This window comes from Triticum urartu, chromosome 7A (genome assembly GCF_056163025.1).
Source record: "Triticum urartu cultivar PI428250 chromosome 7A, HENAU_Tu73, whole genome shotgun sequence".
NCBI classification, from domain to species: domain Eukaryota; kingdom Viridiplantae; phylum Streptophyta; class Magnoliopsida; order Poales; family Poaceae; genus Triticum; species Triticum urartu.
Window position 1 is genome coordinate 122,659,829 of NC_141879.1, and position 26,705 is coordinate 122,686,533.

General features: G+C 46.1%; 1 pseudogene; it reads left to right on the forward strand.

The window, feature by feature from the left end:
* LOC147958443 (uncharacterized) overlaps positions 1-23,643 on the forward strand; it is a 145,489-nt pseudogene extending 121,846 nt beyond the window's left edge.
* The last annotated feature ends 3,062 nt before the right edge of the window (positions 23,644-26,705 follow it).

A 26,705-nucleotide genomic window follows, 5' to 3' on the forward strand; every position in this document is an offset into this window, starting at 1 on the left:
TGAGGGAGTCCTGCATTAGGGGGTCTCCGGACAGCCGGACTATATCCTTTGGCCGGACTGTTGGACTATGAAGATACGAGATTGAAGACTTCGTCCCGTGTCTGGATGGGACTCTACTTGGCGTGGAAGGCAAGCTAGGCAATACGGATATGTATATATCATCCTTTGTAACCAAGCTTGTGTAACCCTAGCCCCCTCCGGTGTCTATATAAACCGGAGGGTTTTAGTCTGTAGGACAACATACAAGCATACCAAAGGCTAGCTTCTAGGGTTTAGCCTCTTTGATCTCGTGGTAGATCAACTCTTGTAATACTCATATCATCAAGAACAATCAAGCATGACGTAGAGTATTACCTCCATCAAGAGGGCCCGAACCTGGGTAAACATCCTGTCCCTTGCCTCCTGTTACCATCCGCCTTAGACGCATAGTTCAGGACCCCCTACCCAAGATCCGCTGGTTTTGACACCGACATTGGTGCTTTCATTGAGAGTTTCACTGTGTCGTCACCATAAGGCTTGATGGCTCCTTCGACCATCGCTAGCGATGCGGTCCAGGGTGAGGCTTTCCTCCCTAGACAGATCTTCGTATTCGGCGGATTCGCACTGCGGGCCAATTCGCTTGGCCATCTGGAGCAGATCGAAAGCTACGCCCCTGGCCTTCAGGTCAAATTTGGAAACTTGAACTACATGGCCGACATCCACGGAGACTTGATCTTCGACGGATTTGAGCCGATGCCAGACGCGCCGCACAGTCACGACGAGCAAGACGTAACTCTGCTGTCGGACAGTGTTCGGGAGATCGCATCCGCAGCTACTCCGGCCGTTAATTTGGAGCAAATCGCGCCATCCAAGAGCGGAGGGATAGACCCCGCCATGGAGGCCGCACTCTCAGCGGCGATAGAGCCAGATACCGACTTCACCCCTTTCGAGAGTCGCGTCGCCGAACCACTGGATTTATCCCCGGCAACGGACTCCGAGCCACTCACATCTGTGCCCGTCGAATCCGAATGGGCGCCGATCATGGAGTTCACCTCCGCGGATATCTTTCAGCACTCACCTTTCGGAGATGTGCTAAATTCATTAAAGTCTCTCTCCCTATTAGGAGAACCTTGGCCGAACTATGTCCGGCTAGAATGGGATGCGGACGATGAAGAAATTCGCTGCCCACCCACCACCCACTTAGTAGCCACTGTCGAGGACTTAACCGACATGCTCGACTTCGACCTCGAAGACATCGATGGTATGGACGACAATGCAGGAGACGAATCGGAACCACCGCCCACAGGGCGTTGGACCGCTGCTTTATCGCATGACGTATACATGGTGGATGCACCCAGAGAGGGCAATGGCAAAGAGACAGCGGAGGATGCACCCTCCAAGCAACCCAAGCGTCGACGTCCGCGGCGCCGCTCTAAGTCCCGCCATAGCAAAAACAGCAATAACAGCACAAGAGGAAATAATAGTCCACGCGACTCCGGAAGAAACGACAACTGCACCACCCTGGTGGCAGAACACGATCAAGATGCAAACTGCAAACATAGTACGGATCCAACGTCCGAACACGATGATGCCAAAGGTAAGCCTCATCAATCCCGTCTAGGGAAGAAAATAGTCCGGACGAAGATGCACGCATCATCCCGAAAACACACTTGGAGCAAGAGAACCTCCACAGAAGGCTTATTGCCACAACGAGGAGCCTGAAGAAACAGAAGCTAAGGCTCAAGGTCGCACAAGATACGCTCAACAGCAAGTAGAACAAAGTAACAAAGTATGGTGGAAGTTACCATAAAAATAGATATCCAAAGCGCAAGCTATTACCGGAATTCGACGATGAGGCCTTAGAGCCCATACAGCCGAAAAGTGATACGGCCAACCGGCCGGATCCACCACCCTGTGAACGCGATAGAGCGGCTAACAAAGTCGCGCATAAGTCAACACACGATCTGCGTGAGAACTTGCGTCAAAAATCCGGCGCGATTAGATCTATCTATGGATCTAGGAAGCGCGCTATGGTACACAACCAACACTGAATACTACAATCGTTCGAACACCATGGCGCATCCCAATACAGGAGTGCCGCACACCCCTTATGTTTCATTGATGAGGTGCTGGATCACGAATTCCCGGAGGGATTCAAACCAGTGAACATAGAGGCGTACGATGGAACCACAGATGCTGGAGTCTGGATAGAGGACTTCATCCTCCATATTCGTATGGCTCATGGAGACAATCTCCATGCCATTAAATACTTACCCCTAAAGCTCTAAGGTCCAGCTCAGCACTGGCTGAAAAGCCTCCCTGAAAACTCAATTGGAAGTTGGGAGGAGCTCGAGGATGCTTTTCGGGCCAATTTTCAAGGGACTTATGTCCGACCTCCGGATGCAGATGATTTAAGTCATATAATCCAACAGTCCAGAGAGTCCGGCCGAAAGCTTTGGAATAGGTTCCTCACCAAGAAGAACCAAATCGTCGACTGTCCGGACGCCGAAGCCTTAGCAGCTTTTAAACACAGCGTCCGAGACAAATGGCTAGCCAGACACCTCGGTCAAGAAAAACCGAGAACAATGGCAGCCCTAACAAGCCTCATGACCCGCTTTTGCGCGGGCAAGGATAGCTGGTTGGCTCGTAGCAGCACCAGCGACCCAAGCACATCCAAAGTCAGGGATGGCAATGGTAAACCAAAACGCAACAAAAACAAGCGTCGAAATAAAGAAGGTAGCCTAGGTAACACGGCGGTAAACACCGGATTCAGGGGCTCCCGACCAGGTCAGCGGAAAAAGCCTTTCAAAGGCAGCACAGAAGGACAATCTGGCCTAAACAAAATTCTTGACAAACTCTGTCAGATTCACGGCACCCCAGACAAACCTGCAAATCACACCCACCGAGAATGTTGGGTCTTCAAGCAGGCCAGTAAGCTAAACGCCGACCACAAAGGGGAAGAGACACCAAGCGAAGACGAGGATGAACCTCGCCAGCAAAACGCCGGAGGACAGAAAAAGGTCCCACCAGAGGTTAAAACAGTAAACGTGATCCATGTGACCAAGAGGAGAAGCAATCATGCACTCCAATGCACACGCGCCATAGAGCCCATCACCCCTAGGTTCAACCCCTGGTTGGCCTGCCCGATCACTTTTGATTGTAGGGATCATGTTACAAATATCCAGCACGAAGGACTGACGGCCTTGGTGTTAGACCCAATAATAAATGCGTAACATTTCACACGGGTCCTCTTGGACGGTGGCAGTGATCTAAATCTGATATATCAGGACACAGTCTGCAAAATGGGGATAGACTCGACACAAATAAGCCACAGTAATACTACCTTCAAGGGAGTAATACCAGGCCAAGAGGCCCTCTGTACGGGCTCTCTACTACTAGAGGTGGTATTCGGTTCTCCCAATAACTTCCGAAGCAAAACGTTAACTTTTCACATCGCTCCATTCCGAAGTGATTATCAAGCACTACTTGGAAGGGCGGCTTTCGCTTGTTTTAACGCAATACCGCATTATGCTTTTCTCAAGCTCAAGATGCCCGGTCCACATGGCATCATCACAGTTACCAGAAATACCGAACGTTTTTTACGTACGGAAGAGGACGCGGCGGCTCTAACAACCGCGAACTAGACGGCCTCACCAACTAGAAAAAATGGCAGGTCGTCAAGACCACGGACACGGTTAGATGAATCCGGCGTTCCATCATATATACATGAGATTGGTTTTTGAACCCTCATAAAACGATACCAGGGGCTTCCCGCATGTAATCGGGGCCAGCCGGGCTCAACTAGGCTTCTCTTGAATTTTGATAGTTCATTGACAATAACCAATTCTTCTTTTTGGCAAGGCAACTTTCACCTAAGTTCTTTCCTTTTGCAGATGAAAAACGTGCTACACCCATCCAGGACACGGCACAACGGAGACATAGGCGCAGACGTGCAGCAGGGACCCGCCCAAAGGTATCTTTTTAGATTAAGACCCTGCGTAAACCTTTTTTACCGTCTCTTGTTGCTCACATCCTCCGGATACTCCACACAACTGAGAAGGATGTTGGCGTTATTGGCATGTGGCCACACCAGAATTTTGCACGTACCTGGACACATGGGGTTTCTTATTAAGGGCATTGTTTAGCCCGGTATATATTATAAAGACTGAACACCTTAGGGAGTGTTCGGCGTCGCGAGTTTGGCCCTATATGCATCAGCTCCGAATCATGTCTTTGGTCAAATGTTGGGTTTGCCCGGCTCCCACGTTTTGGTACCTTACGTTCCGTTATATCGGCTAAGGTAGCACTGGGAGAACTACTGCGATTGTGCCCTGGTTCATCCGGGTGAGCACCTCAGTAGAGAAATTCGAAAACTGACTGTCATGATATAGCGAGAGACTGGTCAACCAGTCGATGACTCGTCGGAATCTTCGGGATTCCTCTGCATTAACGAAGGGCCGTTTCCTGGTCATGTACATACGCGACCCGTATTCGGACGAGCGCAGAAGTACCAGGGGCTATATAGTAGCCCCACTATCAAACTCCTATGGCTAAGTGAAAGTGTTAAAGCAATATAGTCCGATTGCCTTGTTCGCTGCGCTATCACCTCCTTAACAGACCAAGACGTTGGATCAAGTGTGGATATGCATCTTTTGCGAACACCCCCGCATTATATGCATGGGGACGGAAGCCGACGACTGCAAACTTTCAGGTTATACACATGTATACATAAACGGCCACACAGGAGGCATCATAGTACTTTCGGGCAAAAGTATAAATACGGCCTTGATAATTCAGTAAAACATTGTTTGTACAATGGGAATACATGTCACTGGAAAATAATATTCTTTGAGCACTGAGCCTCTATCGAACGAGCGCCTTCAAGAACTTCTTCAAAGTAGTGCTCGGCAGCCACTCGGCCTACGGTCGAACCCTGTGTCGCAATAGTGGTGGCCTCCATCTCCGCCCAGTATGTCTTGACACGGGCAAGGGCCATCCGCGCACCTTCTATGCATGCCGATCTCTTTACAGCATCGATGCGTGGCACAGCACCAAGGAATTGTTGCACTAAGCTAAAGTAGCTATTCGGCCTTGGCACTCCCGGCCACAGGTGATCCACAATGGACCTCATGGCAAGTCCGGACAACCTATGAAGCTCAGCCCACTCAGCCAATCGCTCATTCAACAGCAGCGAACGAACCAGAGCGAGAAACTATGACCAGAACAGCTTTTCCACTTCGGGACCTTTCTGATGCTTGAAGTACTCGGCCGCATCAGCGGCACTTGCAGCCAAATCCATATATGCGCCGCAGAACTCCATAGCTGGTCCAGAGGAGCATACTTCGGATCTCCGAACTTAGTCCGCAACAAGAAGGGCTTCCCAGACACGATATCTGCAGCTTGATTCAGCTCCTCCTTCGTCGCTCTAATTTTGGAGCGGGCTTCCTTGGCAGCCACCCGGGCCTCCTCCAGGTCCGTCGCCTTCGCCCGGTTTTCTTCTTGAAGAAGCTGGTAACGGTCAGCGGCATCTTTTAACTCTACAACCATCTTGGCTATTTTTTCCTTGCTCTCGCAATGCGCGGCCTGTTCGACCCTTAACTCTTCGGCCGCCTTTAGAGAGGCCGCATTGCTACTCCTTGCTTGCTCCTTGGCTCGGGCAAGCTCCGCCCGAAGGGTCTCCACGGTGGCAGCTCCATCTGCAGTCACAACATATTAAAGATACTGGCATCATGCTACTCTTATTATGTGACGATCACCAAAAAAATCACTCACCATGTGCCTCGTCAAGCCGCTTGTTGACAAGCATGAGGTCGGCATCTGCCGCATCAAGTTGCCGCTTTAGCTCGGCAAACCCATTTTTCCGGCTAGCAACCGGAGCTTCAGCCACCTGCACCTAAAGGCGTTCTGGTTATTACCTGGGACTATGATCCTCTGTTTGCCGCTGTTTTTTATGACAACGAGAGTCTTAGGGGCTACCATCTGCATAGGGCATATCTAACGTATGAGGTACTGTTAAAAACATACATTATTTCATGTACCTCGAAGCCTTTCAGCAGACTCATAAAGGCTTCATGCAAACCGCTTTCAGCGGATGAAATCCTTTCAATTACGGTACCCATTAGCGTATGATGCGCTTCCGAGATGGCAGCTTGCCCCAGAAGATCCTTCAGCGCGTCGAACCGCACACTGTATGGACCCTTGTTGTTGCTCTCCTTAGGAGCCGAATACTGGTGATTCCAGGCAGCCAAAGGGTTATCCTCTGGCCCTAGTGGATCCAGAGATACCCTTCGCGACGACACTTCAAGGTCGCCCGCTTCTTGAGCCAGGGTGTCTGGGGGAGGCGTTTCGCTCTCCATCATCTCCGGAAGAAGATCTCCCGAAGATGAACTCGGTCGAGAAGGGCTGCGATCCGGACTATAATTTATAAGCATCGGTTATTGTCTTTGGAAGTAAGGTAGGATGTTTTCACTATTAAGTACTTTTCGATTACTTACAGCTCAGTAGAGGGCTGATCCCCGCGCGGACATAGTGCGGCAAGAATACCCTCCGAGGCAGGACCCTCTGATGAAGATTTCTTCTTCCATTTGGAAACCTTGGTTTCCGGATCTTCAGAGGTAGTCCTCTTCCTTCCCCGGGGAGAGAGAATGTCAGATTCTTCCCTTTGATCGTCCTCCCTCACGGAGGTGCTCATTCCCCCGGCTGTAATAAGTAGCGAGTGAGGCCTGCTTTCGCCCTCTTTATTCCCCCCATCATCTTCCTTTGAGGACACTGGATAAGGCGCCGGCTCGAGCATCTTGTCCAGTACCGGATTGTCCAAGCCCTCAGGAAGGGGGCCGAACACCTAATTATCATCGCCTTTGTTATCGAGTCCTGGTCAAAAGGCGGCTCTTTAGAATGATGCCATGATAAATAAAAGGACAGCAGGTTCAGCATGGGAGTACTTACTTGGGCAGCGGGGTGGTTGCAGCTCAGGCCCACGTCCTCGGTGGTGTCCAGACACTCTATTTGGGGTCTGAAGAATGATCTGTACATCTCTTCGTGTGTCATGCAGAGGAAATGTTGAATAGCACGCGGTCCTTCCGGGTTGTATTCCCACATGCGGAGGGGCCGGCATTTCAAGGCTGGACTCGACGAACTAGCATAACTTGCATTACCATAACCAGACTAAAATCTCTCTCAAAGAGATCTCGGATACAGATTTGCAGTATTGGCACGTCCTTGGTTGGACCCTAGCTCAGCCCCCTGCTAATCCATGACATCAGTTGTGGTGGGGGGCCCGATCGAAAGGCGGGGGCAGCAACCCACTTGGCACTTCGGGGAGCTGTGACATAAAACCACTCCCACTGCTACAATCCGGACACCTCTGGGAAGGAACCCTTTGGCCATGGAGCATCAGCGATTTTGCTTATTAAAGCACCTCTGCACGCTGCATGCTGCCCCTCGATCATCTTCGGCTTCACATCCAAGGTCTTGAGCCACAGGACGAAGTGAGGGGTAATGCGGAGGAAGGCCTTACATACGATAATAAATGACGATATGTGAAGAAGGGAATCCGGGGCCAGATCGTGAAAATCCAGCCCGGAATAGAACATAAGACCCCTAACAAAGGGATCCAGAGCGAGGCCTAGTCCTCAGAGGAAGTGGGAGATGAACACAACGCTCTTGTTGGGTTTGGGAGTAGGGACGACCTGCCCTCGGGCTGGCAGCCTATGCGAAATTTCGGTGATCAGATATCTGGCCTCTCTCAAATTCTTGATGTCCTCCTCTGTGACGGAGGAAGGCATCCACCGACCTTGAAGGTTGGATCCAGACATAGTTGAAGGTCCAAAGCACCTGACCTGAGCTTGGGGTGTTGGAACTCGAGGCGGGGGAAGGATTCGATTGAGCGCAGGAGGCAAAAAAGAAAAGGCCTTGTCCCCTTTATAAAGAGGGTGAATATCAGGCGTCCTCCTCGTGGCCGTTTGAGACTTACCTAAGATCTAGGAGTCATACCAACAGGCACGGTTGGGTTACCCACGTTTGTATTGATGAGAATCCCGTGATAAGGGGAACATGATCTCTGCTTTGACAAGACGTGTCAAGGGAACCGCCTCGCGTTATGTGCGGAGCTGGTTAAGAAAAACGGTTCGAATAATAACCGGGCCGAGGCGTGATGTCATGCTATCAAAACATGCCAGCAGATTAGATTTGTGGAAATATTATTCTCTCTACGGTGGTATGTGGAACTTATTTTCCAGGGTCGGACACTATCCTCGTATTCAAACTCTTCCGTGGTGTATTCATAGGAGGAAACCGCCTTGCAATGCCGAAGACAACACTGCGCGCCGGACTCATCGTCATTGAAGCCTAGTTCAGGGGCTACTGAGGGAGTCCTGGATTAGGGGGTCTCCGGACATCTGGACTATATCCTTTGGCCGCCTAGCTTGCCTTCCACGCCAAGTAGAGTCCCATCCGGACACGAGACGATGTCTTCAATCTCACATCTTCATAGTCCAACAGGAGGGTTTTAGTCCGTAGGACAACATACAATCATACCATAGGCTAGCTTCTAGGGTTTAGCCTCTTTGATCTCGTGTTAGATCAACTCTTGTAATACTCATATCATCAAGAACAATCAAGCAGGACGTAGGGTATTACCTCCATCAAGAGGGCCCGAACCTGGGTAAACATCGTGTCCCCTGCCTCATGTTACCATCCGCCTTAGACGCACAGTTCGGGACCCCCTACCCGAGATCCGCCGGTTTTGACACCGACATTGGTGCTTTCATTGAGAGTTCCACTGTGTCGTCACCATAAGGCTTGATGGTTCCTTCGATCATCGCTAGCGATGCGGTCCAGGGTGAGGCTTTCCTCCCAGGACAGATCTTCGTATTTGGTGGCTTCGCACTGCGGGCCAATTCACTTGGCCATCCGCAGCAGATCGAAAGCTACACCCCTGGCCTTCAAGTCAGATTTGGAAACTTGAACTACACGGCCGACATCTGCAGAGACTTGATCTTCAGCGGATTCGAGCCCATGCTAGATGCGCCGCACAGTCACGACGAGGAAGACGTAACTCTGCAGTCGGACAGTGTTCGGGAGATCGCATCCGCAGCTACTCTGGCCGTTAATCCGAAGGAAATCGCGCCATCCGAGAGCGGAGGGATAGACCCCGCCATGGAGGCCGCACTCTCAGCGGCGATAGAGCCAGATACTGACTTCACCCCTTTCAAGAGCCGCGTCACCGAACCACTGGATTTATCCCTGGCCACGGACTCCGAGCCACTCACATCCGTGCCCGTCGAATCCGAATGGGCACCGATCATGGAGTTCACCTTCGCGGATATCTTTCAGTACTCACCTTTCGGAGATGTTCTAAATTCATTAAAGTCTCTCTCCCTGTCAGGAGAACCTTGGCCAAACTATGTCCGGCTAGAATGGGATACGTACGACGAAGAAATTCGCTGCCCACCCACCACCCACTTAGTAGCCACTGTCGACGACTTAACCGACATGCTCGACTTCGACCCCGAAAACATCGATGGTATGGACGACGATGCAGGAGACGAACCGGAACCACTGCCCACAGGGCGCTATACTGCTACTTCATCACATGACGTATACATGGTGGATGCACCCAGAGAGGGCAATGGCGAAGAGACAGCGGAGGATGCACCCTCCAAGCAACCCAAGCGCCGACGTCAGCGGCGCCGCTCTAAGTCCCGCCATAGCAAAAACAGCGATAACAGCTCTAAGTCCCGACGAGGTCTGTTTTCTGGGACTTGCCATACTGGAAGACCCTCCATGTGCCTCACAGCCTTGATGTCATGCATATCACGAAGAACGTGTGCGAGAGTCTTCTTGGTACCCTAGTCAACATGCCAGAGAGGACCAAAGATGGGCTACAAGCAAGGGCAGATGAGGGAGTCCTGGATTAGGGGGTCTCCGGACAGCTGGACTATATCCTTTGGCCGGACTGTTGGACTATGAAGATACGAGATTGAAGACTTCGTCCCGTGTCCGGATGGGACTCTACTTGGTGTGGAAGGCAAGCTAGGAAATATGGATATGTATATCTCCTCCTTTGTAACCGACCTTGTGTAACCCTAGCCCCCTCCGGTGTCTATATAAACCGGAGGGTTTTAATCCGTAAGACAACATACAATCGTACCATAGGCTAGCTTCTAGGGTATAGCCTCTTTGATCTCGTGGTAGATCAACTCTTGTAATACTCATATCATCAAGAACAATCAAGCTGGACGTAGGGTATTACCTCCATCAAGAGGGCCCGAACCTGGGTAAACATCGTGTCCCCTGCCTCCTGTTACCATCCGCCTTAGACGCATAGTTCGGGACCCCCTACCCGAGATCCGCCGGTTTTGACACCGACAGCGGACTTGAAATCAATGGGCATCAGGGAGGAGCTTCACGCTAATGATGATGATTATGATGATGATGAGGTGAAGGACATGGAAAGTCGCCGTAAAGGCAAAAAGGCCAAGAAGATCGGAAATGACTGCCCTCCTGCGTGCTTCACTCTATGTCAGGAGGAGATCGAGCAGTTTTTCACCTGCCTCATAGGAGTAAAACTTCCTTACGGTTATGCGGGGAAGATAAGCAGATACCTAGATTCAGCGAAGCAGAAGTTCAGCGGGATGAAGTCTCACGAATGTCACGTGCTGATGACGCAGATACTTCTAGTTGCAATCCGTGGGATCATGGACGCGCACGTCCGTGAAAAGCTATTTGGCCTATGCAACTTTTTTGACGTCATCTCTCAGAAGTCGGTTAGTGTGAGGCAACTCAGAAGGCTACAGGAAGAGATCTTAGTGATACTATGCAAGCTTGAGATGTACTTCCTGCCCGCATTCTTCGATGTTATGGCACATCTGCTGGTCCATATCGTGGAGGATATCATCCAACTCGGGCTGACATTCCTGCACAGCATGATGCCGTTCGAAAGGATGAATGGTGTCATCAAAGGATACATTCGCAACATGTCACGTCCAGAGGGAAGCATAGCCAGGGGCTTTCTGACCGAAGAGTGCATCTCCTACTGCACGAATTATCTAGGCATCGAGAACCCCGTTGGTCTGCCCGTCAACAGGCACCTCGGCAGGCTCGCTGGATGGGGTCATGATACGTCTGCAACATATCTATAATTTTTGATTGCTCCATGCTATATTATCTACTGTTTTGGACATTATTGGGCTTTATTATCCACTTTTATATTATTTTTGGGACTAGCCTATTAACCGGAGGCCCAACCTAGAATTGTTGTTTTTTGCTTGTTTTAGGGTTTCGAAGAAAAGGAATATCAAATGGAGTCCAAACGGAATGAAACCTTCGGGAACGTGATTTTCTCAACGAACAAGACACGGGAGACTTGGACCCTACGTCAAGACACAAAAGAGGAGGCCACGAGGTAGGGGGCGCGCCCACCCTAATAGGCGCGCCCTCCACCCTCGTGGGCCCCTTGTTGCTCCACCGACGTACTCCTTCCTCCTATATATACCTACGTACCCCCAAATGATCAGATACGGAGCCAAAAACCTAATTCCACCACCGCAACTTTCTGTATCCACGAGATCCCATCTTGGGGCCTGTTACGGAGCTCCGCCGGAGGGGGCATCGATCACGGAGGGCTTCTACATCAACACCATAGCCTCTCCGATGAAGTGTGAGTAGTTTACTCAGACCTACGGGTCCATAGTTATTAGCTAGATGGCTTCTTCTCTCTTTTTGAATCTCAATACAATGTTCTCCCCCTCTCTTATGGAGAACTATTCGATGTAATCTTCTTTTTGCGGTGTGTTTGTTGAGACCGATGAATTGTGGGTTTATGATCAAGTCTATTTTTGAACAATATTTGAATCTTCTCTGAATTCTTATATGTATCATTGGTTATCTTTGCAAGTGTCTTTGAATTATCAGTTTGGTTTGGCCTACTAGATTGATCTTTCTTGCAATGGGAGAAGTGCTTAGCTTTGGGTTCAATCTTGCGGTGTCCTTTCCCAGTGACAGTAGGGGCAGCAAGGCATGCATTGTATTGTTGCCATCGAGGATAACAAGATGGGGTTTTCATCATATTGCATGAGTCTATCCCTCTACATCATGTCATCTTGCTTAAGGCGTTACTCTGTTTTTAACTTAATACTCTAGATGTATGCTGGATAGCGGTCGATGAGTGGAGTAATAGTAGTAGATGTAGGCAGGAGTCAGTCTACTTGTCTTGGACGTGATGCCTATATACATGATCATACCTAGATATTCTCATAACTATGCTCAATTCTGTCAATTGCTCAACAATAATTTGTTCACCCACCGTAGAATACTTATGCTCTCGAGAGAAGCCACTAGTGAAACCTATGGCCCCCGGGTCTATCTTTATCATATTAATCTCCTACTACTTAGTTATTTCCTTTGCTTTTTTACTTTGCCTTTATTTTACTTTGCATCTTTATCACAAAAATACCAAAAATATTATCTTTATCATATCTATCAGATCTCACTCTCGTAAGTGGCCATATAGGGATTGACAACCCCTATTTGTGTTGGTTGCGAGGATTTATTTGTTTTGTGCAGGTACGAGGGACTCGCGTGTAGCCTCCTACTAGATTGATACCTTGGTCCTCAAAACTGAGGGAAATACTTACGCTACTTTGCTGCATCATCCCTTCCTCTTTGGGGAAAACCAACGCAGTGCTCAAGAGGTAGCATGAAGGATTTCTGGCGCCATTGCCGGGGAGGTCTACGCAAAAGTCAACATACCAAGTACCCATCACATACCCTTATCTCCCGCATTACATTATTTGCCATTTGCCTCTCTTTTTCCTCTCCCCCACTTCACCCTTGCCATTTTATTCACCCTCTCTCTCTATCCTCCCCCTCTTTCTCTATTTGCCTCTTTTTGCCCGTTTGCTTTTTGTTTGCTTGTGTGTTAGTTGCTTGCTTGTTACGATGGATCAAGATAATACTAAATTGTGTGACTTCACCAATACCAACAACAATGATTTTATTAGCACTCCAATTGCTCCTCTTAGGGATGCTGAATCTTGTGAAATTAATACTACTTTGCTGAATCTTGTCATGAAAGATCCGTTTTCCGGCCTTCCTAGTGAAGATGCCGCTACCCATCTAAATAGCTTCATAGATTTGTGTGAAATGTAAAAGAAGAAAGATGTGGATAATGATATTGTTCAATTGAAGCTATTTCCTTTTTCGCTTAGATATCGTGCTAAATCTTGGTTTTTGTCTTTGCCTAAAAATAGTATCGATTCATGGAATAAGTGCAAAGATGCTTTTATCTCTAAGTATTTTCCTCCCGCTAAGATCATCTCTCTTAGAAACGATATTATGAATTTTAAGCAACTTGATCATGAACATGTTGCACAAGCTTGGGAGAGAATGAAACTAATGATACGTAATTTCCCTACTCATGGTTTAAATTTGTGGATGATTATACAAAACTTTTATGCCGGATTGAATTTTGCTTCTAGAAATCTTTTAGATTCGGGCACGGGAGGCACTTTTATGGAAATCACTTTAGGAGAAGCTACTAAACTCCTAAATAATATTGTGGTTAATTATTCTCGATGGCATACTGAAAGATCTACTAATAAAAAGGTGAATGCGATAGAAGAAATTAATGTTTTGAGTGGAAAGATGGATGAACTTATGAAATTATTTGCTAATAAGAGTGTTTCTTCTGATCCTAATGATATGCCCTTGTCTACTTTGATTGAGAATAATAATGAATCTATGGATGTGAATTTTGTTGGTAGGAACAATTTTGGTAACAACGCGTATAGAGGAAATTTCAATCCTAGGCCTTATCCTAGTAATCCCTCTAATAATTATGGTAATTCCTACAACAATTCTTATGGAAATTATAATAATATTCCCTCTGATTTTGAATCTAATATTAAAGAATTTATTACTTCGCAAAAGAATTTCAATGCTTTGATTGAAGAAAAATTGCTTAAGATTGATGATTTGGCTAGGTACGTTGATAGAATTACTCTTGATGTTGATTCTTTGAAACTTAGATCTATTCCACCTAAGCATGATGTCAATGAGTCTCTCAAATCCATGAGAATTTCCATTGGTGAGTGCAAAGAAAGAACTGCTAGGATGCGTGCTAAGAAAGATGCCTTTATAAGAGCGTGTTCTTCTAGTTCCTATGAAAATAATGATGAAGATCTAAAAGTTATTGATGTGTCCCCTATTAAATATTTGTTTTGCAATATGAATCTTGATAATGATGGGACTTAATATGATCACCCTTTACCTAGAAGGCGTTCCAAGAATTCAGAATTTGTTGATCTTGATGCTAAAATTGATAAAAGTGGGATTGAAGAAATTAAAACCCTAGATGTTGCTAAAACCACTATTATGGATTTCAAGGAATTTAACTATGAAAATTGCTCTTTGATTGATTGTATTTCCTTGTTACAATCCATGCTAAATTCTCCTCATGCTTATAGTCAAAATAAAGCGTTTACTAAACATATCGTTGATGCCTTGATGCAATCTTACGAAGAAAAACTTGAATTGGAAGTTTCTATCCCTAGAAAGCTTTATGATGGGTGGGAACCAACTATTAAAATTAAAATTAAAGATCATGAATTATGTGCTTTATGTGATTTGGGTGCTAGTGTGATTTGTTAGGTTTCCGTGATTTTGATGATTGCTCTTTAAACTTGCACCTTGCCGATTCCACTATTAAGAAACCTATGGGAAGAATTAATTATGTTCTTATTGTTGCAAATAGGAATTATGTTCCCATATATTTTATTGTTCTTGAAATAGATTGTAATTCTTCATGTCCTATTATTCTTGGTAGACCTTTCCTTAGAACGATTGGTGCAATTATTGATATGAAGGAAGGAAATATTAGATTCCAATTTCTATTAAGGAAAGGCATGGAACACTTTCCTAAAAATAAAATTAAATTACCTTATGAATCTATTATGTGAGCCACTTATGGATTGCCTACCAAAGATGGCAATACCTAGATCTATCCTTGCTTGTTATGCCTAGTTAGGGGCGTTAAACGATAGCGCTTGTTGGGAGGCAACCCAATTTTTTTTTTATTCCTTGATTTTTGCTCCTGTTTAGTAATAAATAATTTATATAGCCTCTGTTTTTGTTGTGTTTTTTGTGTTTAATTAGTGTTCATGCCAAGTAGAACCGTTGGGAAGACTTGGGGAAAGTCTTGTTACACTTGCTGTAAAAACAGAAACTTTAGCGCTCACGAGAACTGCTGCCATTTTTATTTGGAAAGTGCTATTTAGTTAATTATTTTTGAAGATGACTAATAGATAAATTCCCCACGTCCAGCAATTTATTTTAGAATTTTTGGGTTTCCAGATCTTGCGCTAGCTACAGATTACTACAGACTGTTCTGTTTTTGACAGATTCTGTTTTTCGTGTCTTGTTTTCTTATTTTGATGAATCTATGGCTAGTAAAATAGTTTATAAACCATATATAAGTTGTAATACATTAGGTATAACACCAATATAAATAAATAATGAGTTCATTACAGTACCTTGAAGTGGTCTTTTATTTTCTTTCGCTAACGGAGCTCATGAGATTTTCTACTTTGAGTTTTGTGTTGTGAAGTTTTCAAGTTTTGGGTAAAGATTTGATGGATTATGGAACAAGGTGTGGCAATAGCCTAATATTGGGGATTCCCAAGGCACCCCCAATATAATCTAAGGACACCTAAAAGCCAAAGCTTGGGGATGCCCCGGAAGGCATCCCCTCTTTCGTCTACTTCTATCGGTAACTTTACTTGGAGCTATATTTTTATTCGCCACGATATGTGTTTTTCTTGGAGCGTCTTGTATGATTTGAGTCTTTATTTTTTAGTTTACCACAATCATCCTTGCTGTACACACATTTTGAGAGAGCCATACATAATTTGGAATTTGTTAGAATAATCTATGTGCTTCGCTTATATCTTTTGAGTTATATAGTTTTGCTGTAGTACTTCACTTATATCTTTTAGAGCACGGTGGTGGATTTGTTTTATAGAAATTGTTGATCTCTCATGCTTCACTTAGATTATTTTGAGAGTCTTAAATAGCATGGTAATTTGCTTAAAATCCTAATATGCTTGGTATACAAGATTAATAATAAAACTTTCTTATGAGTGGGTTGAATACTATGAGAACTTCTATGCTTGATAATTGTTTTGAGATATGAAGATGGTGATATTAAAGTTGTGCTAGTAGAGTAGTTGTGAATTTTAAGAATACTTGTGTTAAATTTTGTGATTCTCGTAGCATGCACGTATGGTGAACCGTTATGTGATGAAGTCGGAGCATGATTTATTTTTTGATTGTCTTCCTTATGAGTGGAGGTCGGGGACGAGCGATGGCCCTTTCCTACCAATCTATCCCCCTAGGAGCATGCGCGTAATACTTTGCTTTGGTAACTTGTAGATTTTTGCAATAAGTCTATGAGCTCTTTATGACTAATGTTGAGTCCATGGATTATACGCACTTCTCTCACCCTTCCACCTTTGCTAGCCTCTCTAATACCGCGCACCTTTCGCCAGTATCATACACCCACCATATACCTTCCTCAAAACAGCCACCATACCTACCTATTATGGCATTTCCATAGCCATTCCAAGATATATTGCCATGCAACTTTCCATCGTTCCGTTTATTATGACACACTCCATCATTGTCACATTTCTTAGCATGATCATGTCGTCGACATCGTATTTGTGGCAAAGCCACCATTCATAATTCTTTCATACATGTCACTCATGAGTCATTGCATATCCCAGTACACCGTCGGAGTCATTCATATAGAGTCAAATTTTGTTCTAAGTATCGAGTTGTAATTGTTGAGTTGTAAGAAAAATAAAAGTGTGATGATCATCATTATTAGAGCATTGTCCGAGTAAGGAAAGGATGATGGAGACTATGATTCCCCCACAAGTCGGGATGAGACTCCGGACGAAAAAAATTAAAAAATTAAAAAAAGAGAAAAAAGGCCATAAAAAGAAAAAAAATCCCAAATAAAAAATATAATAAAAACATGAGAGAAAAAGAGAGAAGGGACAATGCTACTATCCTTTTACCACACTTGTGCTTCAAAGTAGCACCATGATATTCATAGTAGCGAGTCTCTCATGTTATCACTTTCATATACTAGTGGGAATTTTTCATTATAGAACTTGGCTTGTATATTCCAATGATGGGCTTCCTCAAATTACCCTAGGTCTTCATGAGCAAGCAAGTAGGATGCACACCCACTTAGTTTCTTTTTGAGCTTTCATATACTTATAGCTCTAGTGCATCCGTTGCATGGCAATCCCTACTCACTCACATCGATATCTACTGATGGGCATCTCCATAGCCCGTTGATACGCCTAGTTGATGTGAGACTATCTTCCCTCTTTTTGTCTTCTCCACAACCACCGTTCTGTTCCACCTATAGTGCTATGTACATGGCTCACGCTCATGTATTGCGTGAAAATTGAAAAAGTTTTGAGAATGTCAAAAGTATGAAACAATTGCTTGTCTTGTCATCGGGGTTGTGCATGATTTAAATATTTTGTGTGGTGAAGATGGAGCATAGCCAGACTATATGATTTTGTAGGGATAACTTTCTTTTGCCATGCTATTTTGAGAAGACATAATTGCTTTGTTAGTATGCTTGAAGTATTATTATTTTTATGTCAATATTAAACTTTTGTCTTGTATCTTTAGGATCTGAATATTCATACCACAATTAAGAAGAATTACATTAAAATTATGCCAAGTAGCACTCCGCATCAAAAATTCTATTTTTATCATTTACCTACTCGAGGACAAGCAGGAATTAAGCTTGGGGATGCTTGATACGTCTCCAACGTATCTATAATTTTTTATTGCTCCATGCTATATTATCTACTGTTTTAGACATTATTGGGCTTTATTATCCACTTTTATATTATATTCGGGACTAACCTATTAACCAGAGGCCCAGCCCAAAATTGTCGATTTTTGCCTGTTTTAGGGTTTCGAAGAAAAGGAATATCAAATGGAGTCCAAACGGGATGAAACCTTCAGGAACGTGATTTTCTCAATGAACAAGACACGGGAGACTTGGACCCTACGTCAAGACACAAAAGAGGAGGCCACGAGGGAGGGGGCGCGCCCACCCCCACCAGGCGCGCCCTCCACCCTCGTGGGCCCCTGTTGCTCCACCGACGTACTCCTTCCTCCTATATATACCTACGTACCCCCAAATGATCAGATACGGAGCCAAAAACCTAATTCCACCGCCGCAACTTTCTGTATCCACGAGATCCCATCTTGGGGCCTGTTCCGGAGCTCCGCCGGAGGGGGCATCGATCATGGAGGGCTTCTACATCAACACCATAGCCTCTCCGATGAAGTGTGCGTAGTTTACCTCGGACCTACGGGTCCATAGTTATTAGCTAGATGGCTTCTTCTCTCTTTTTGGATCTCAATACAATGTTCTCCCCCTCTCTTGTGGAGAACTATTCGATGTAATCTTCTTTTTGCAATGTGTTTGTTGAGACCAATGAATTGTGGGTTTATGATCAAGTCTATCTATGAACAATATTTGAATCTTCTCTGAGTTATTTTATGTATGATTGGTTTTCTTTGCAAGTGTCTTCGAATTATCAGTTTTGTTTAGCCTACTAGATTGATCTTTCTTGCAATGGGAGAAGTGCTTAGCTTTGGGTTCAATATTGCGGTGTCCTTTCCCAGTGACAGTAGGGGCAGCAAGGCACGTATTGTATTGTTGCCATCGAGGATAACAAGATGGGGTTTTCATCATATTGCATGAGTCTATCCCTCTACATCATGTCATCTTGCTTAACGCGTTACTCTATTTTTAACTTAATACTCTAGATGCATGCTGGATAGCGGTCGATGAGTGGAGTAATAGTAGTAGATGCAGGCAGGAGTCGATCTACTTGTCTCGGACGTGATGCCTATATACATGATCATACCTAGATATTCTCATAACTATGCTCAATTCTGTCAATTGCTCAACAATAATTTGTTCACCCACCATAGAATACCTATGCTCTTGAGAGAAGCCACTAGTGAAACCTATGGCCCCCAGGTCTATATTTATCATATTAATCTCCTACTAATTAGTTATTTCCTTTGCTTTTTACTTTGCCTTTATTTTACTTTGCATCTTTATCACAAAAATACCAAAAATATTGTCTTTACCATGTCTATCAGATCTCACTCTCGTAAGTGGCCATATAGGGATTGACAACCCCTATTTGCGTTGGTTGCGAGGATTTATTTGTTTTGTGCAGCTACGAGGGACTCGCGCGTAGCCTCCTACTGGATTGATACCTTGGTTCTCAAAAACTAAGTGAAATACTTACTCTACTTTGCTGCATCATCCCTTCCTCTTCGGGGAAAAACAACGCAGTGCTCAAGAGGTAGCAGGTCACCGCAAGGGTCGCCGCAAAATGCATGTCGACTTCGAGGGTCGACTCACCGACTTTGAAAGAGCAAACCTAGTCGCATTACAACACATAGACGTGGTCGATCCTTGGGTGGTAGAGCACAAAACCTTTATTGAGAAGACATACAATGACCGAGACCAACAGAGGAAGGACGGAGATATAATCAAAGAGCACAACTCATGTTTCACACGTTGGTTCAAGGAGAAGCTTTTGTCATACCCTTTACATGAGGATTCTTCCACGGAAGAAAAACTCATATTCACCTTGTCACAGGGCGCCGAGCACAACCTGATGACCTATGAGTCGTACAATATCAACGGCTACACATTCTACACCGAGGACAAGGACATGAAGAGCGATGGTTATCAGAACTCCGGGGTAACAATGAATCCTACACCGGTAATGACAAGGACAAATACTATGGAAGGATCGAGGAGATCTGGGAGCTGAGCTACGCTGGAGAGAAGGTCCCGATGTTCCGTGTCAGATGGGCCAAGAGCGTCCTAAAAGAAGACCGGTATTTCACCACCATGGTTATACCCGAAGCCAAATCCAAGACCGCGGGTGCAAACATCACCGCGAAAAATGAGCCATGGGTACTGGCTTCCCAAGTGGACCAATGCTTCTTCATTACCGACCCGTCAAAGCCCAGTCATGTTGTCGTGAGGAGAGGCAAAAGGAAGATCATCGGAATAGATGGAGTCGCCAATGAGCAAGACTTCGACAAGTACGGTGACCCGAAGATGGAACATGACAATGACAATGAAGTACCATACACCACAAGAAGAAGCATGACCACCCTACCTAAAGGACGTCCGTTCAAGAGAAGAACTCCATTTGCGAAAAAGAAGGGCAAGAAGATTGTGAAAAGATAGCTAGCTAAGATCAATTGTATTTAAATTGTAGTCTTCATTTCTCGATTGTATTTCGACATATGGAAATGACATTTCTTCTGTTCTAGTCTTCATGAATATATATTTATGTTTATTCTGGTATACCAATTTTTATTTATGTTTATTCTAGTATTGAATTTCTAACTCACAAAAAGTATTGAATTTGTTAATATTTTTTGAACTCATGAATATTTTTAAATTTCATGGGCACTTTTTGAATTCACGAATATTTTACCAATTCACAAATGAATGCAAGTAAAAATACAAAAATAGTTACTAATGGGGCACCAGGAGAAGGTGCGCCATTGCTATCAAGGTACTTATGGCGCACCCCTAGGAGGTGCGGCATTGTTATACCAATTTTTATTTAGGTTTATTCTGGTATTGAATTTCTAACTCACAAAAAGTATTGAATTTGTTAATATTTTTTGAACTCATGAATATTTTTAAATTTCATGGGCACTTTTTGAATTCCTGAATATTTTTTCAAATTTGATGGTATTTTTTCATATTCATAAATGTTTTACCAATTCACAAATGAATGCAACTAAAAATCCAAAAAAAATGTTACTAATGGCGCACCAGGAGAAGGTGCGCCATTGCTATCAAGGTACTTATGGTGCACCCCTAGGAGGTGCGCCATTGGTATCGCGGTCATTTTCTAAAAAAACATTGCATGCAACTAAAAATCCAAAAAAAATTAGTAATGGCGCACCAGGAGAAGGTGCGTCATTGCTATCGCGGTGTTTTTGGCGCACCCCTAGATGGTGCGCCATTGCTAACCCTCCCCCACTAAAATCCCCAATCCCCGATCCCCAATCTCACATCTCTCTCAGCCTCGACCCACTGCGCCGCCGCCCTCGCTTGTGGGATGCGTCCGCTCCAAATCCACCCTCCCTCGCCTTTGCCGCACCCACCTACCCCTCCCTCGTCTTCGCCGCACCCACCCACCCCCTCCCTTGCCTTCCCAGCCCTCGAAAGCCTAGAAACCCGCGGCGCTCCACCGTGCCTTCTTCGCTCGAGCTCCACCATGCGAGGTGACAGGCAAGGCGGCGGGCGGAATCTGCTTCAACACCGGGCCGGCGAGCCGCGGAAGCAGGGAGCGGCGGCGCTCGATCCCTCCACCCCCCTCCACCTCTTCTTCCTCGGGTCGCTGCCGTCTTCCTCAACCCTGGCCACATCTCCTGCTACTAAGTTGTTGCAAGGCCTCCTTGCGCCTCCCCGATGAGCTTCTCCTCCTCTCCCCTCTTCCTTCTCGCAAACACTCTGTTTCTCCAGCAAATCGGCGATGGACAGAGGCAGCGGTGGTGCCGGACTTGAGTTCAGTTAGTAGAACTAGCTCTAGTTCCTTCCGGGGTCCTGTAGGCCGAAAGGTGGGTCTCTAGTGAAGCTGGAATTGCAGAAGCTTTCACCTGAGTTAGCCTGAATGTGATGTGGCCGATGCTGAGATGTCTCCTCTATGTATTCTGTAGGTTGCTCTACTTTTAGGTACTGTGGGCTGTGAAGTGAACTTGCCTGGTTTAACCATCTGAACTCTTATATATATATTAGTATCTAAGATCAGGAGACATTAGTCAATTTGTGCGCCTGGTTAGTGACTTGTGGAGTTGGCCCGGTTAATGCTTTGCTCTGTGATGCAAGATGTTAGGCTCTGGCACTTTACAGAGTTTCTTTGTGAAATCCCTAACTGTGAGTCTTGCTAGTGATCTAATTGTGATAATTTTGCTCACATCCCCACTTGCAGCAGAGGCAGGTAATGCATGTATATGCTCTATTTTACTGCCTAGCTAGAGCACAAACCTAGCCCCAGTTGTGTATGCCCAATTGCTAGTGGTCTAACTCATGTTTCCCTAGTTGGGTGAGACTGACTTGGCTCTTTCTTGGAGGAGACAGATCAAAGAAGTGTTGTCAGTTTTTGTTTGAACTTCAAAGAGTGTTGTGACTTGGCTCTTAATCAAAAGAGTGTTGTCAGTTTTTGTTTGAACTTTGTTTGACTGGAGGAAATTACTCTTAAATGCTAGTCCTATTCTGGTGGAGATTTTTCTTGTCCTAAGTTACACTGAAGATATTTTTCTGATAATATTATAAAAACTTCCTGGTGTTTGTTCAACTTGTAGTTTCTAGCTTAAGTTTAACTTGTCCTGAGTTACACTGAAGTTATAATGTGTTTAACTTATAGCTTCTAGCTTAAGTAAGTAGCCAGTACTGTTGAGTAGCTTAACTTGTTTAAGTATTGCCAGTTAGTAGTACTGATATTAAATGATGCCTGAAATGATGTATTATGTATCTTTAGCATGATCTGTTTCAGATAATAAATGATGCCTGAAATGAATTCTTGTGTAAGTGAAGGCTTGCTATGTTGTTGCAGCCAGCTGTTTTCTGTTTCCTCATTTGGATTACTCAGTTATTCCATGCTTCTAGTGGCACGAAGCTCCATCAGAAAAAGAATCAAAGATGGTCATGCCATGCTTGGCAGTAGCATAAGTGACATGGAGCAGTGTAGTGGCATGGCCATTGACCTGTGGCTGGCATCTAGACAGCACACACATATATACAGAGGCACATTGTGGTGCTGCTTTGTTTCTGTGATCACATTGTGGTGCCTGGCACATTTGCCCCATCACTTCGTTACCCCTTTCTCCTAAAATGTTGATTAATTTCCGTTTCGGTTGAGAATGGGGCACTCCTAGGTCAAGAAAATTAGCAAAGGTCATGCCCAATTTTCTTGACCTAGAAGTTGCCCGATTCTCAACCGAAACAAAAATTAATCAGCATGTATCTTAACATCAACCAACTTTGTGGACACATCCCTCGACAACTAGGTTATCTTGAGAACTTAGAGGAGTTGTGGCTTTGCTACAACACACTAACAGGTTCCATCCCAAACTGCCTAGGAAATTTGACCAAACTCACAACCTTGGATCTTGAGAGCAACCAACTTTCTAGACACATCCCTCGAGAACTAGGTTATCTTGAGAACTTAGAGAAGTTGTTTGTTTGCTACAACACACTAACAGGTTCCATCCCAAACAGCATAGGAAATTTGACCAAACTCACAGCCTTGTATCTTTGCAGCAACCAACTTTCTGGACACATCCCTTAAGAACTAGGTTACCTTGAGAACGTGGACTTGGACCTTAGCAACAACACACTAACAAGTTCCATCCCAAAAAACCTAGGCAATATCACAAACATCTCTCAATTGTTCCTTGACAATAACCAACTTTTTGGCGACATTCCTCGAGAATTAGGTTATTTGGTCAACTTAGAGATCTTGTTCCTTGACAATAACCAACTTTTTGACCAACCTTTTTTCCTATTTAGAGTGAACATGGCCAACAATGATGAGGCCGGCGGTTCGGGCAAGGCATTCTGGGAGCTGTCCCAGGAGATGGAGGAAGAACCTCACCGCTATGAGGAAGCCGCGGAAGACACCGATCCCGACTACACAACCCCTAGTGGCGTCGGGGATGACACCACTGATGGTGCCGCCGAGGATGCCACCACCGATGATGGCAGCGCACACACAGATGGCAGCCAACCGAAGAGGCAACGGAAGGACCGGCGCCCGAACATGCTCGGCACCGTCAAGGAGGAATTTACTAAAGTGTCCTCCAGTGGGAATCCAACGGCGCCCAAAGAATTAGTCAGTGGGTACGCGGGACAACTCGGGTGCATTCTCCGGAGCACCGTCTCGATCAACACCGAGAACCTAAGGCATCATGACCGAGGGAATTTGCGCAACCTCCTCTTCATGAAGTTGCACGAACAATACATGTTCCCCGGTGACTTCGCAAACACACGTCTCTCTGGGAATAAAGTGAACAGTGATGCCCTCACGAAGATGAGCACGGGCCTAGCTACTTGGAGAGTCGCGGTGAAGAGAAGGATTCTAAGAGGTGATAGTTATGAGAAGATCAAGGATACAAATCCTTCGATCAGCGAAGCCGACTACCTAGAGTTCAAGATCAAGTGCGAGAGCAACGCATCTGCGGAATCAAGTCAATGGGGGAAAGATATGCGGGACTTGAACTTAGGGGTCCACAAACTCGGTCCCAGCGGTTACAGAGTGGAGGAACCTATATGGGAAAAGGAGGACGCAGAGCGTGCCGAGCAAGGCCTACCGCCCCTCTTCGATAAATACCATGACAAGCAGACTAGGAACTATGTCAGGGCCCGGTACAAGGTGGACCCGGTAACAAAGGAGCTTACCACGGATCCGAAGACCAAGGCGCTTGAGCTTGTTCTGGTAAGGAATACACCCCCGCGTAATTAGCTCCATATGGTTGCATTCTAATTAATGAAGCCAAATTTCTAAATGGTTCACGTTCCTTCTGCGGGAAACTGAAAGCAGTAGCGCGGGGTCGTCTCAGAGCTCCCCTTGGGACAACACTTTAAATAGGGCGTTGAACGTAATGAAACACAAGCATAAGTTCATTAAGCAATCGTCAGCTGGTCGTGTGGCCGGCAAAGGCTTGTCCACGAAATGGCCAGAATACAATACTGCTGAGCAAAAGGAGAGAGAGACCAGCTCGAAAAGCTAGGAGCGCAAGGTTCAAGAACTCAAGGCACAAGTGGCGCGGATTCCAGAGATAGTCGAAGAGCAAGTGAGAGATCAAGTGGGAGCGATGATCACCACCATTATGCCTACCTTGCTTGACGGGCCGCGGGGGTGGATTGCGGGCGGCCCCGATTCCCAGCTTCACGGGCAGCAAGTCGCACAACGCGCAGGCGCCATTGATGTCTCTGGCGGAGGCGACATTGGTGTCTCCGGCATCGGCGCCGGCATTGGAGCTTAATGCACCCGGGTGTGGGAAGAATACGCCGGCCGGCACCTCGGCAGCAAGCGGCCCCACCGTCACTTGCACACCTACCGTTGGCGGTGCATCGACATTAGCCGAGCTCGACGCCATCACGGTAACAAAGCCTCTCGGTCGATGACTTCATCTCCTTGCATTTGACTGGGCATCCCTGATGCCCTACATGTTTTCGCAGGGCACCGCCGACGTTCCATGCACTCTCCTGCACTTCGTGGACGGCGAGTTGATCGATGTCGACAATGCCAGAATCATTCAACCGGTCAACCGCTTGTTCCATGGTAATCCGATGCCACCCACCGTGTATAGGGTTCAACTGGTTCGGGTGCTGCGGGGCTGCGATGACCTGTTACCTCCATATCGGCCCTCTGGGGTCGATGAAGATGATGTGATGACCCTCAGCGCCTGCATAAGCTGGTCCATGCTTTGGCCGAAGAGCCAGATTGGTTTGGGGGCGGGGGACACCACCCCATAGACAACACCGCCAGTCGTGCCAGCGCCAAGCCATGGCAAGACCGCCGCAATGCTACCGCCGTCAGCTGATCCGGACATGCATATGGCACAGGATCCGGACGACGACGACGGTACATTTACCAACGTCAATAAGTACTTCAACGAACATGGGTACGATGATGAATTCTTGGGGCCTCCTTCTCAAGAACCCAACCCTACAAAAGATGATCGTGATCTAGTTGGTACCATGGAGAAACCCAATTGCAACAGGCGTCGTCTGGCGTTCAGTTCTCAGGAGACGCCTCCAGCTGCCGCCTTCACCGAGCCTTAGATAGACGAGGTGTGAAATATTATCAGCCCCAACACACTCAAGAAGGTGGTCTCTGAGCAGAACTTGATCGCATTACAGCAGAAGAAGCAGAAGGGAGGGAAAAGAAAGAATAACAAGGGTGCGAGCCAGCCGGCACCGAGTACGATCCATGCTAAGGACGGGCCACCTTCACCTAAGGATATCTCGAGGATGGTGCATGTGGTGGGCAGGCCGATGGTACCGACTAATCTGCTCAATGCTGCAACCGGTGCTATGTGGAGTCTGCATGACAGTGTTCTTTCTATGGAGAAGCGGTGTCTCTCCGAGAATGAAGTGGCATACCCGGTTTTCATGGCCAAGGTGCCAGAGGGCATGGGCTTTGTCGATAGCACCATCGGGGGTATGATCGTCCTGCGGTTTGATAAAATCTTCGCTATGTTTAACCTTCATCCGCTGCACTACACCTTCATTCGGCTATTTTCGCTCAGTCTGGAAATGCGGATCATTAGAGACAAGACACCGGACATCGTGATAGTCGACCCCTTCTACATGCGTGCCAAGATCTTGGGCAGCGCTAGGGACCAGCAAGTCGCGAGTTCATACCTCGCAGGCGTCATTCTGGCAAACCCAGATAAGGATAACTTCCTCGTGCCTTACTTTCCCGAGTAAGTCATCCCCTCACCGCCCCGTAACATATGATTTCTTAGATATCGATCGTTCTTTTTTTCTAACATTCCGTGTTTTGTGCAGTGGCACACATTGCACACTCATCCTCTTAAGCCCGAAATATTCCATGGCCACATATTTCGAC